This window comes from Cajanus cajan, chromosome 6 (assembly GCF_000230855.2).
Source record: "Cajanus cajan strain Asha chromosome 6, NIPB_CcT2T_4, whole genome shotgun sequence".
NCBI classification, from domain to species: domain Eukaryota; kingdom Viridiplantae; phylum Streptophyta; class Magnoliopsida; order Fabales; family Fabaceae; genus Cajanus; species Cajanus cajan.
Window position 1 is genome coordinate 16,033,321 of NC_138522.1, and position 14,229 is coordinate 16,047,549.

The following is a 14,229-nucleotide window of genomic DNA, read 5'->3' on the forward strand; positions in this document are numbered from 1 at the left end:
CCAAAAATCAAACTTGGTACATTGATAGTGGATGTTCCAAGCACTTGACAGGAGATGCTTCCAAATTCATTGAACTTACTCCTAAGAGAAGTGGACATGTAACCTATGGAGACAACAACAGAGGAAAAATACTTGGCATCGGAAAAATTGGTACAAATTTCTCAACCTCCATAAAAAATGTCATACTTGTGGATGGTCTTAAACATAGTTTATTAAGTGTTAGCCAACTTTGTGATAAAGGTTTTTCAGTGTCCTTTGACTCACAAAAATGTCTAATTAAACACAAGAATGATAAAAAATGTTAAGATAATAGGATTTAGAGTTAACAATGTATATAAAATAAAATTAGAAAATAATTCTAATAATTCTCAATGCCTCATGAGTAAAGAAGATGAATCATGGCTATGGCATTAAAGAATAGCTCACATAAACATGGAACACTTAAATAAATTAATCTCAAAAGACTTAGTAATAGGATTACCAAAGATTAAATTTGAGAAAAATAAACCATGTGATGGATGCCAAAAGGGAAAACAAGTTAAAGTATCTTTTAAACTAAAGAATATAGTCACAACCTCTAGACCCTTAGAACTTTTACATATGGACTTGTTTGGACCATTTAGAACTATGAGCTTTGGTGGAAGTTACTATGGTCTTGTAATAGTGGATGATTTCTCTAGATATACTTGGACCTTATTTCTTGCTCATAAAAGTGATACTTTTGGTGTGTTTAGAAAATTTGCTAAACTAATTCAAAACAAGAAAAACCTTAAAATTGTCTCCATAAGAAGTGATCATGGAAAAGAGTTTGAAAATAAAGATTTTGATTTATTTTGTGAAGAAAATGGAATTGAACATAACTTTGCTGCTCCTAGAACTCCTCAACAAAACGGAGTAGTAGAAAGGAAGAATAGATCTTTAGAAGAATTAACAAGAATAATGCTAAATGATTCAAAACTTCCTAAATATTTTTGGGCAAAAGCTGTTAACACTGCATTCTATACTATGAATAGAGCCATAATGAGACCTATCCTTAAGAAAACTCCTTATGAGTTATTCAATGAAAGAAAACCTAATATATCCCATCTTCATATTTTTGGATGCAAATTTTTTGTACTTAATAATGGAAAAGATAACTTAGGAAAATTTGATGCTAAATCAGATGAAGGGATATTTCTTGGATACTCTCTAAATATAAAAACATATAGAATATACAACAAAAGAACCATGACTATTGAGGAATCAATACATGTTGTATTTGATGAAACTAACCTTATTTGTCTAAGAAAGGATTTTATTGATGAAATTGTAGAGAGGTTTGAAGATACTCATATTAATGAGCAAATTCAAAAGGATAAGAAAGATGAAGAAACTGAGGATTCGATAATACGAGAAGATCAACCAAACATGAATCCTTAAAGAGAGTGGAGAATATCAAGAAAACATCCTCTTGAAAATATCATTGGAGATATAACAAAAGGGGTAACTACTAGAAACTCCCTAAAAGAAGCATGCAATAATATGTCTTTTGTTTCTGAGATAGAAGTTAAAAATATTGATGAAGCTTTAAATGATGAACATTGAATTAATGTTATGTAAGAATAATTAAATCAATTTGAGAGAAATCAAGTATGGGAATTGGTTAATAGACCTATTAATCATCAAATTATAGGAACAAAATGGACTTTTAACAAACTTTATGAACATGGTATAGTCACAAGAAACAAAGCTAGATTAGTTTCTAAAGGATATAATTAAGAAGAAGGTATAGATTATGAAGAAACAAATGCACCTGTAGCAAGACTAGAAGCCATTAGAATGTTACTTGCCTATGCATCAATAATGGACTTCAAACTATACCAAATGGATGTTAAAAGTACTTTTTTAAATGGTTTTATTCAAGAAGAAGTTTACATAAACAACCCCCCAGTTTTGAAAACTCGGAATTTCAAAACCATGTCTTTAAGTTGAAAAAGGCTTTATATGGATTAAAACAAGCTCCTAGGGCATGGTATGAAAGACTAAGTAAATTTCTTCTGGAAAAAGAATTTACAAGGGGAAAAGTTGATACTACACTTTTTATCAAAAGAAAAATGAATGACATCCTTGTTAGAAAAGAATGGCACAATCCAAGAGGGGGGTGAATTGGATTCTATGACCTTTTAAAAAAATTTCAGAGTATTTAGGATCTTTATTTCACTTAAACTTTTCTAAGACTGAATTTTCAAATGAAGCTTCTTTAAAGACTTGTTATGGAAGTATGAATGCAATATGCTTTCTTGATTACAAAACAATGAGGTTGAAATGCAATGCTCTAATTCAGATTAAACCATCAATATTCACACACACATGCTAATCAAGAATTATCTTCTTTAATGTTCAACCAAGAAATTACTCAAAGTAAAAGATAAGGTAGAAGAAGATTGCACAAGTCTTTTATACTGGTTCAACCACTCCATATGTGACCTACATCCAGTCCTCAATCAGCACCTGATCAAGATTTTGTTCCACTATCTCGAGGAAGAAGGTTTACAAGCACACACATGCATATACTTCAACACTAAAGATAACCACTTTCTTGACCCCAAGAAAGTACCCCTTGTAGAAACCCACTACAAGAAACCTTACCACTTGAGAAACCCTTCTCAAGATTTTACAAGTATTCACACAGAATAAAGGAACGAATTCACCTGGAATTCAGAAGAAAATCTTAATCTTCCCCTTTCAAGAATGTTATGATGATGATGATCTTCTTTCAAAGTTTTTCACAAACGTTTTTCTTCTTGGATTCACAAAGAAATCTCTCCAAGATGGTCACAAAGACTCCACAAAAACGCTTTTCTCAATTTGATTATCAGTTCTAACTCTTGTCTTAAGTTTCTAAAAGTTCAAACTATTTATAAAAGTCTCAGACCCAGATAATCGATTATTTTAAAGAATAATCGATTATTTTGTTCTTCAGGTTTTCTGGAAACCAACCAAGAACAATATAATCGATTATTTTGCTGGATAATCGATTATTCCATAGAGTTATTCCTGGGATAATCAATTATTTTGGCAAATAATCGATTATTGCAGCAAGGCATCCTATTTTGCCTGTTGCTGGAATAATCGATTATATTTAACGATAATCGATTATTTTGAGTTAGCTTTCAAAATTTCGTTTTAAGTCTCAAAATAACTTTTCCAATCTTTTTAACTCATCATCATACACTCTCTACTTAGCTTAGATATAGATTTTTCTCATGCACACAACATACACATCAAACTAAACAATTTATACACTAATTCCTATTACATAGCATTTTCTTTGACTTTATTTTTGTGCTTCCAAGTTGTTGTTGTACACACACATTGTGATCATAAGTTGTTGTTGTACACACATGTTGTGATCATCAAAACTCCTTTAAGCTTCAAGCTCTCCTAAGCTCAACAATCCTGTTAGAACAAATCTATGTTGATGATATTATTTTTGGAACTACTAATGACTACTTGTGCAAGGAATTTTCAAATGATATGCAAAGTTAATTTGAAATGTCCATGATGGGAGAATTAAATTTTTTCCTTGGACTACAAATAAGGCAAACCAAAAATGGAATTTTTATAAATCAAAGCAAATACTTAAGGATTTGCTCAAAAGATTTGGAATGGAGAATGCCAAACCAATGGCAACACCAATGAGCACTGCTTGCTACCTAGACAAAGATGAAGATGGAAAATCCATAGACATAAAGAAATATAGAGGTATGATTGGATCCCTTCTCTATTTATCTGCAAGTAGACCTGATATTATGTTTAGTGTATGTTTATGTGCAAGATATCAATCTAACCCTAAAGAATCTCATTTGAGTGCTGTGAAAAGAATAATGAGATATCTATTAGGAACTATCAATCTAGGTTTATGGTATCCTAAAAACATTCCTTTCAATCTAGTAGGCTACTCTGATTCTGATTTTGTCGGATGCAAAAATGACAGAAAGAGCACTAGTGGAACATGCCACTTTATTGGATCTGCTTTAGTATCGTGGCATAGTTAAAAGAAAAATAGTGTTTCTTTATCTACTGCTGAAGCAGAATATATTGTTACTGGAAGTTGTTGTGCACAAATTCTATGGATGAAACAGCAACTATTTGATTTTGGTTTATCTTTAGATCATATTCCAATTAAGTGTGATAATACTAGTGCCATCAATCTTTCTAAGAATCCAGTTCTTCATTCTAGAACCAAAGACATTGAGATAAGACATCATTCTCTTAGAGATCATGTTCAAAAAGGAGATTGTGTTCTAGAATTTGTTGAACAAAGAATCAATTAGCTAACATATTCACAAATCCCTTAGCAAAAGAAAACTTCTTTTCAATTAGACAAGAATTCGGGATTCTAGACTCTTCTCACATTAACTCTTGACTCTATATTAAAAAGACACAATTTTAAGTTTAGTAATCGATTACCAAAGATGGTAATCGATTACTAGGGAAATTCATTAAAAATTTTGAAATTTTTGAACTCTTTTAATCGATTACAAGATTATGTAATCGATTACCAGAGGCTATTTACTCATTCTGTAAAACTTGTAATCGATTATAGGACAATGTAATCAATTACCAGAATGTGCTTGCACTTATCTGGGAAAAGGGTAATCGATTACCATGTAACGTGATCGATTACCATAAACAAAATGCATGAATCTGGAAAATGTATAATCGATTACATATATATGGTAATCGATTACACAACGTCTGCACTTAAAATTCAAAACCCTTTCTCTCTCTCTCACTCCGCGCAGCTCAAAGGTCTCACCTTTTCTCTCTTCCGTCAAAACCCCAAAGAACTTCAAATCACCATATCTTTCTTTTCTCTTATTAGAATCAACTCCCGTTTCTTGCGTTCTTCATCATTTTCAATTCACTTTACTTCTATCGATTCTATTTTTCAAAACATTCAATCAGTGGCAGAATCATCAAAATGCCATACGGGTTCATTATCCTGTTCAACCACCATCAGCCGCCAACGACAGAATCCCTCTGATGACCCCCCTACTCCTTTGAATCTGATTTCGTACTCTGGACGCACTCTCTCTCTGTTCTCCATGGATGAACAACAGGATAAGTACCTCTAGTTATTTTTAGAGCGAAATATTGTTGATCCCAAGTATATAAGTATAGATTTTTTTGAGGATGAGTCATTTGAGTGTTATACAATTTTTAAAAATTCTGGGGTGCTGAATTTTATGTCTCTGAAGAACCCTGTTTATCCAGAATTAGTCAGGGTCTTTTACAATAATTTGGAAATCAAGAATGGGATTATTCACAGTGAGGTTAAGAAAATCCCAATAGTGATAGATCAGTCTCTGTTCTATAATCTATCAAAATTAAGTAATAAGGGTACACTGTTTGAGGGAACAATTCCTAATACATGGAAACCAGAATATTCCCATCCCAATGCCCGTAGTATGATCTGTGTGGATGATGCTGACATGTCTGGACGTTTATTAGCTAGATCTATAAAACTTGATTATCGCATCATGCATTATATAATTGTTCGGGTATTGATTCCCCGTACCACTAACCTTGCACAGGCAAGTGAGGAAGACTTAATCTTGATATGGGCACTAATAACTGGCTGGGAGTTTAGTTGGGCTCATCTGATTAGGAGTCGTATGAATAAGGCCTTGCAGGTTAATGCTTCTCTTCCTTATCCACACTTTATCACTAATATTTTGGAACATTTTAATGTTCCTCTGGATGATGAAGCATGGCTTCCAGTTAAGAGGTCCTTTGAGATTGGGGCCATTGCGATTGCTTCTTTTGGATACAAGAAGACACTGGAAAACACCTAGGTCAGGAAGTGGGATTTTCAAGTTTTTGATCTTGATGATAGAACTCCTTCATCACCTCCTCAGGATCCTTCATCAGGACTTCTCTTGGATGTTCTAAATGAGATTAGAAATCTTCGTTTCTATGTTGGTGAATGGTTTGATTCCCTTGACACTCGCATGACTCATCTTGAGGATGAAATAAAATCTCTTCGTCGTCCTTCTGAGTAGCTAGCTGACTATGGTTCTGATAGTTTTCTTTTAGTTTACCTTATGTTTTGGGTTACTTTTAATCAATTTCTGAACTCTTGTTTTAAGTGTGTTCTAGGATTTTCTGTAGTTTGACTCTAACTACTTTGATATTGGGACATATTTGTTTTTCACTTCTGTTCTGACTGGTGTTTGTTATCTCATTCGATATTTTTGTTGTCTCATTCCTTTTGATGTTGCCAAAGGGGGAGAGGAAAGGAAAGAAGAAAAAGGGAAAACAAATTATCATTTTTTTTGAATCCTGATCAAAAAAATTGACTTTTATGATTTGAAGAATTTAACCTGATCACTGCAACTATCTATTTAAATACAAATTTTTTTATAAAATAAAATTAACATCAAACAATGATTTACTAAGGGGGAGACTAAGGGGGAGTGATCGATATACACTATTTTATGTTTCTTTCCATTTACAGTATTTTGTCATCATCAAAATGGGGGAGAATGTGAAAGAATATATGTACAAGATTTTGATGATGCCAAAGAAATTGTACAAAACAAAAGGTCAAGATAAAGCAAGTTGATCAAGGATAAAAATTTCAAGTAATATCTAGATCAGTCTTAACTACTTTTAAACTTAATATGTAAAATGAACTTTTAAAAGTATTGCAAATTTTACCTGGCCATTAAAATTAGAAGTTTCGTATAATCAAAAGTTTATGTAAAAAATATAAGAATATTTGTCTGGTAATCGATTACCAGCTTATGTAATCGATTACCAGAGCAAGGAAACTTCAAAGTTTGAATTTTGAATATGAAATATGTTCTGGTAATCGATTGTCAGTCATTGTAATCGATTACCAGAAGATGAATCTTCAAAATTTGAATTTAAATGATACAACGTTTCAAACATTTTGAACTTAAAAACCATTGTAATTGATTACCAAGTCTTGTAATCGATTACTAGAGAATCTTTTCTGAAAAAATATAGAGAGTTACAACTCTTCATGAAAAGACATAACCTAAGAAACAATTGTCTATAAATACCTATAATTTTTCAGAGAAAGGTTACGAACTCTATTGTGAAAAGGTCATTTACAAAAACTTCTTGGCCAATTTCATTTGCATTATTCTAAGAGTTCATTAAGATCTTTAAAGGTGTAATATCTACTCTTAAAAGAAGAGTTCTATTGTAATTCCATATTGATCATTGGATCTGTGAAGGAGAAAGGGTTGTTCTCCTTGTTATTTTTGAATCTCAACACTAGGAAATGGTATTCCAAGGTGTTGGAGGATTCAAGTCTTGTAAATACTACAAGAATAGTGGAAATCTCAAGTTAGAGACTTGAGGACTGGATGTAGGCAAGTTTGGCCGAACCAGTATAAAATCAAGTTTGCAATTCTTCTTCCCTACACTTTTACTTACTTGTTATTTAATTGTGGTTGAGTAATTTTTATATCATTACATACATTTTTCTTAAATAAATAAATTTTTAGAAGGCATCTTTAAAAATTGAAAAAGAGAAGAAAAATTAATATAACTTAATTCACCCTCCCTGCTCTTAAGTTATACGAGGCTTATTGACTAACAACTCTCAGGTTTGATGTTATTGCATACTTATAGGCTTGTAAAATTTTCCCGTTGCATATGTCCGTTGAAGCTTATGTAGTCGTTCATGATTGTTTGATCCTTTCATTTAATGCATTTGGTCTTGCATTAAATGTTGCTTCCTGTTCTTAGACATTGCATGTATTCTTTTCTATCCTGTTGCCAACAGTGTTTGACTTTATCTGAGACCTAGAAGTTATTTGTCTTTTTCTAGTCATGCAGCAATATAGTCATTTTTCTTTTCTGAAAAAGTCATGCACTTTTTCTGACACATGCATGCTCTACTTTTATGTGCTTTTCTTCTTCTTCGTTTCTTTTGCTATTACATTAAAAACTTTTTTGTGATCATAGGTAATACTTTGAGTAATCTTTTGAGACTAGATTAGTGCTTGCCCAGTGGTCTTTGTCTATGTCTTATATGGTTTGTTCAGCATTACAGATAGACTTGTCTTCATCTAGAGTATCTTTTAGTCTGTGTTGTTCTTGATCTTGATGTACAATTGACTTTCTTCTGCCCATAAACATATGCCTCGTCTGATCTGTTCTTTAGAGCAGTTGCACTTGACAAAATTTTGTCTGGATATTTTGTGATCATCTGGTGCATATTTATGTTCCAATTACTCATCTTTTGATGCTCGATATCCTACATCACTTGTTTTATCTATCTCGACTTGTATGGTTCGTGTCTTACTTTGACTATTTCTCATAGGCTTCGTTTCATACTTTAGTGTCTCATTCTAGTCGTAGTCATCTTCCGTCTTTGAGCAGACTTCATTTTTATGCTTGACTAGCCATCATTTGATTCTTTCATCTAGTTTGTACAATCTTCATGGATTGTTGCATTTAATGCCTTTGATTTTGTATTAAATGTTTGATTGCTGAATCTGCGCTTCACGAGATCTTTTGTACTGTATGTTTGCTTTTCTGACTGGCATTAAGATATCTTTGTATTTTCCTGATATTGTTGCTATAGAGGCGTTGTCCTTAGCTGACTGGTAGGTGTATTTGCTCTGACACACGCAACCTTGATCTGTGGATAAGCACTTCTTTTATTTTGATGACTTCATGTGTTCTTCTAAGAGTGTGGGTGCTAGGTAGTTTATCTCGTTGTGTCTTCAGATGTAGTCCGGCCTTCTTGGTTTCCGTCTATTTATTTGAATCTCCGTCTGGTCAGCTATGCACGCTCTTGACTTCATCTGGGGTGCTTTGACTTAGCTTTGTCCAGCGTCCATGGTCTTGTATCATCTAAGGCTTCATTATTTTCCTTCTTGTGTTGGGCTTGATTTTGTTTGATCGTTTGATCTCTTTATCTGTCGTCTTGTTAGCTTTTGCTTTTCATCTTGGTTACTCGTGTCCTGTTCTTTATTTCTTTTGTGTTTGTATTTGTGGGTGTCTTTGTCTGATATATTCCCTTCATTTGATCAACCTTTATCCAGTGCTTAGCTCATATCTGTTGGTTCTGGTGTAGATGCGTATCAACTTGCCTGTACTTATATCTAAAACACTAACACACTTGTTAGAAATAACATGTATTATATTTGTCACATTCAAAACCTTGTTGCGAATTGCTTTCGTCTTCGTCTGACTTAACATTTCTTTCCTTTTATGGAAGTTTCTTAGTCTTCATTTTTTTTAACATGTCATTGAAATTTTTAGACATGAGAAATATCTCATTATCTATTAAATTATCAAAACTTTCATTTGAGATGCTAAACTCAAATTTTTCTTTTAGAGTTTTCCCTTTCTCTCTCCTCTTGTTGTTCTCATCACCCTTCATAGCAATAATGTCATTTACTTTAGAGCGATATCTATTTTTCAAATGAACCTCATGAACTCGTAGAGCTCCAAGAAGTTCATCAAGTGTGAGAACTTTAAGGCCGCATGCTTCTGAGATGGTTGTCGCTTTGGGCTCCCAGATCTTAGGAAGACTATTTAAGATCTTGGGATTATTTTGAGCTTTGGAGAACTCAATTCCTAGGGATTTTAACCTATTCAGAATTGTTTGGAATCTTCTAAATAGTTCATCTTGGAATCATTTTCCTTCATGTAGAACAACTCATAGTGTCTCTAAACTATAGCAGCTCATATGAGCCTTACATCTTCAGTACTCTCATGAATTACCCTGATGAGATCCTACATTTCCTTGGTTGTTGAGCACCTACAAAACTTTTTATACACCATTTTGGACAAGGAGCAAGCAAGAATGTAGCTTGCTTTGGTGTTAAGCTTCAATGTGTTGTAGTCATCTTGGGTGTATTCACTCTTAGGCTTGGTAACAACAACATCACCTTGAGTGGTGATTCTCTAGAGGTAGTATTGGGTGGATTTGATAAACATCTCCATTCAATCATTCCAATATGGATAATCCTCTCCATTAAAGGAAATAGGCCTTGTGAGAGAGGCTTTTTCCTGTAAGTACTATCCTTCACTACTTCCCATAACGAATCTTTTTCCTTTAGCACAGTTAGATGTTCATCCCTGTCAAAGATTAAGCTCTAATACCAAACTATGGAGAGAAGATAAACAATAGAAGAGGGGTTGAATAGTGTGTATCAAAATTTGCACATTTTTTGTAGTGAAGTAGTAGCGCTAATTAGATGAAATGTGAAGAGCAGTCAAATGGAACATTGGATACTTTTATACTAGTTCATCTCAATCATTGAAACTATCTCTAGTTTTCAATTCAACCAGATTGAGTTCCACTATCTTTAAATAAAGAAATAAGTATTCTTTCAACAAGCCACTTCTAGCTCAACCCTAAATATTCTTTGACTTGCCTCTTCAAGTAACTACCCAAGTATGTTTTTAACAACAAGCCTTTCCAGGCTTAACAATCAAGTATTCTTTTACAATCAAGCCTCTCTAGACTCAAAACAAGTATTCTTTTATAAACAAGCCTCTTTAGGCCCAAAACAAATATTCTTTTGCAAACAAACATCTCCAGGCTCAACCTTATAAAAATGGTTATGAAGGTTAAACAAATGTTGTGTTTGTCTCATTTAGATATTATACAACCAGTATAGAATTGTAATTTCTTTACAAGAGAGAATGAAGCTTATATACAAATATGATTTTCAAAATGTGTTTCTTCATGTATGTGTCTATACAAGTCTTTTCTTCATATGTGTTCCCTCTTGTGTATATCTATATATGTTATTTCCTAGGCTTTGAATCTTATTATATAGTAGCTTAGAGAAGATGATCATTCCAACACTTTGAGTTTAGTTCACAAGTTTGCTTCGTCTGTCATCATTGTCTTTTCTTGTGATGGCAAGTAACTGTTTGACTCATTTAATGGAAGTATTAAATGCATTTAACCAAATGGTACCTCTTATCTCATCAAGGAGACTACTTATCAACTTTCATACCAAACAGAGCCTATAGAAGCAATGTCAACGTAGAGCAATTATAGCAATGACTTTATTTGCTTTTCTCCGTAATTTTAGGGATCTTGGTTTGATGGAAAGCATGACTTTTCTCTTTAATAGATTTGCGAGTTCCAAAATGTCATTAGTCTTAATAAATAATAAGTGTTTAATGTTTGTGAGACATATTGTATGCTTCATCTAATTTACATTGTCTTATAGATGATCTGCATCTTACACTTTGTCTGATAAACATTTTCAAATATATTTTTGAAGATGTTTTTTAAGACATTTTCTCTTATAAAAATATTTTGTTTGTTAACATTAAAACTCTAAAGGTTAAGGGATCCAAGATCATCTTCTGATGTAACAAACTATTTTTTGTTTTTAATTAAATAATATGTATTTTGGAGGTTAATGGGATGAAAAATGGGATTTTAGAAAATAAGGATTTGTTTGGTCTCAATGATAATAAAAGTTTGGTATTTTGTCTTTGTGAGCCCAATTCTCTTACTCCTTACATTCATTAGGGTTCTAAGACCATAATATATTCCCTAATACTCTGTCTTTTACTTTGCATCTTTGGAAACCATCATATTGTTAGAACCACAAATATAAGAGCAAGGATCTTTAGGAGAAAATCATAGTTTTTCACCCTTGCCTTAATTTGTAGGTGTGTTTACTATGTAAGGTGTTAGAAAAAACGATTAATCCAAGAGCGGGGGTCAAATGGATTTTAAAACTTTTAACTTTCTAGGATAAAAACTTTTCTAAATACTTTCCAATTGAACCAATTGATTTTTAACAAAAGTTAAATGGACTACTAAAACCACTTATTAATGCAAGTCCGATTTTAATTACCCTTCATACAATATTCAAGATACAAGAAACATATTAAGAAACATGTAATCATGTTAATAAAAAAGTAAATTCAAGTTAAAGTGTAAGAGAGACTTGAATAATAATCTATACTAGTTCAATCATTTTCACTAGTGACCTACATCCAGTCCCCAATTAACCTAATTGAGTATTTTCATTATTATTTAATTTCAGAAGTTTTACAATCACACAACCACATGCAAAAGACTTCATCAAATTAAAGAAATCGTTTCTAGAACTCCAAGAAACACCCTTAGAGCACCCCTACAAGATATCTATCTTCTTGAGAAACCTCCTCGAGAATCTTATCTTCCTTGAGAAACCTACCCAAGTAATCAAAAAAATTAAAGAAAGATATAACTTGAAGTGTTAAGTCAGACGAAGCGCATTTGCAATTTCCACCGAGGTTTTGAATATGACAAATATAATACATATTGTTATTCCTAACATGTGCATTAGTGTTTCAGATGGATAACAATAAGTTCAGGAAAAAATGAAGAACAAAGTATGATCAAGGATAATTGAATTGAACAAGACATCAGACAATAGTAAAGCTAGTATCAAGACTAAGGTTGATCCAGGCCTAAATCAAATACAAGATACGACGAATCTATCAGCTGAAGCCTGAGGGATCAGACGTAAGAGCAAAACAGGCATCATATGAGACTAAGTCAAGAATGGGACGAAAAGTTGGCTAAACATCAACATGGATTTAGAAATCATCAGATGAAACCTAACGAACAAGCAGACGAAGTCATCACTCTCAAGACCAGACGAAGAATCAAAAAGTAAAATGTGTATCCAGACGCAATCAAAAAATAATGAAGCGTGTCTGAAGTCCACTAATCACATTGAGTGAAATCATACAAGAAACACAAAAGGACATCAAACCTGAATATAGAAAGAAGAAAAATAGGCAAGTGTGGATTCACAAGTCAAAGTTGCGTGCGTCAGAAAAAGGAAACCTACTTTTTAGAAAAGGACAGCACCTCAGCAGCTAAACTGATGAGAAAAGTACAAATATGCCTAGATCATGATTGTAGTCAGACATTGAAATAATCAACTACACAGAAAGACTTCACGTATACAAGCAAACATTTAATGCAAGATCAAATGCATTAAACGAAAAGATTTACATAGCCATGAACAAGCCTTCATCTGCAACAACATGAAGCTCCGCTCCAACGGGAAAATTTGAATTCAAACAACAGGCAGATTTATCAACAAGCTATAAGTATCAAGGCAAAGAAGAAGAAAAAAGAGAGAACGGAGAAGTAGAGAAAACTTTCAATAAGAAAAAGAAAGCGAAAAAGCATAAGCTACATTTCTTCTAAAAGCATTTCTTGTATATCTGTGTAAAAACTAAGATAGCTTATCTTAGTGAGTATTGCTAATAGTCTATCCTCTCTACGAGAGTAAACAAACACTTAGACACTTATTCTTGTAAAAACTAAGGTTACGCACCTTAGTGAATGTAGAAACTATCCTATATCCTCTTTGTGAGAGTAGCAAACACACTCAACATCTTCATTTGTTGTAAAGCCTGAAGAGTCTGGTTGAAAGAATACTTGTGAACCAGAAGTGGTTTGAAAATACTAGCGCCAATGAGTGAAGCTAGCAGGCCAAAAGTGGTTAAGAATACTTGGAGAACCAGAAGTGATTAAGAATACTAGCGTCGACAAGTGAGGTTGACAAGCCAGAAGTGGTTGAGAATACTTGTAATCCTCTGTGATTAGTGGAACCCTTTAGTTGAAGGAGACTGGAAGTAGCTCAGATTGAGTGAACTAGTATAAAAACATGTGCATACCTTTTTCTATTTCTCAAACACTACTTGTTTAAAAACTTCGTCTTTCATCTACTTTCATTTTAACAAACTGTTAGACAAACTTGTCCACTATTTTTGAAGAAACAATTTTTTTTTACGATAAATCCTTTCAGACGAAAAACATATTTACTCAACATATTTCTTGAAGCAGAAAATCAATTTTACTGGACGCAAAAAGCTTTCTAGTCAGACAAGCCTGCACAAGTTTTCAACAGTACTTGAATATTCTTTTTTATAAAAAGAAAAGGAGTATCTTTACAAAGTGATTTTGAAAAATGTTCCTTCGAACACACACACATTCAACCCCCCCCCCCTTCAGTGTGTATTTCCGCTAACTTCATGGAGCACATGACAAAATGAATAGATGTATCAAGACTAAACCACTTAGCCATAATCTTTCAAGTAGATGATGATGACAATTCACTCTCTTGATTCATGCTAGAGGTTCCCACAAAGGGTTTCAAACCTCTCTTCAAGAAAACACTTTTCTAAGAGCTCACTAAATGATTAATTCATTCGCTTTTT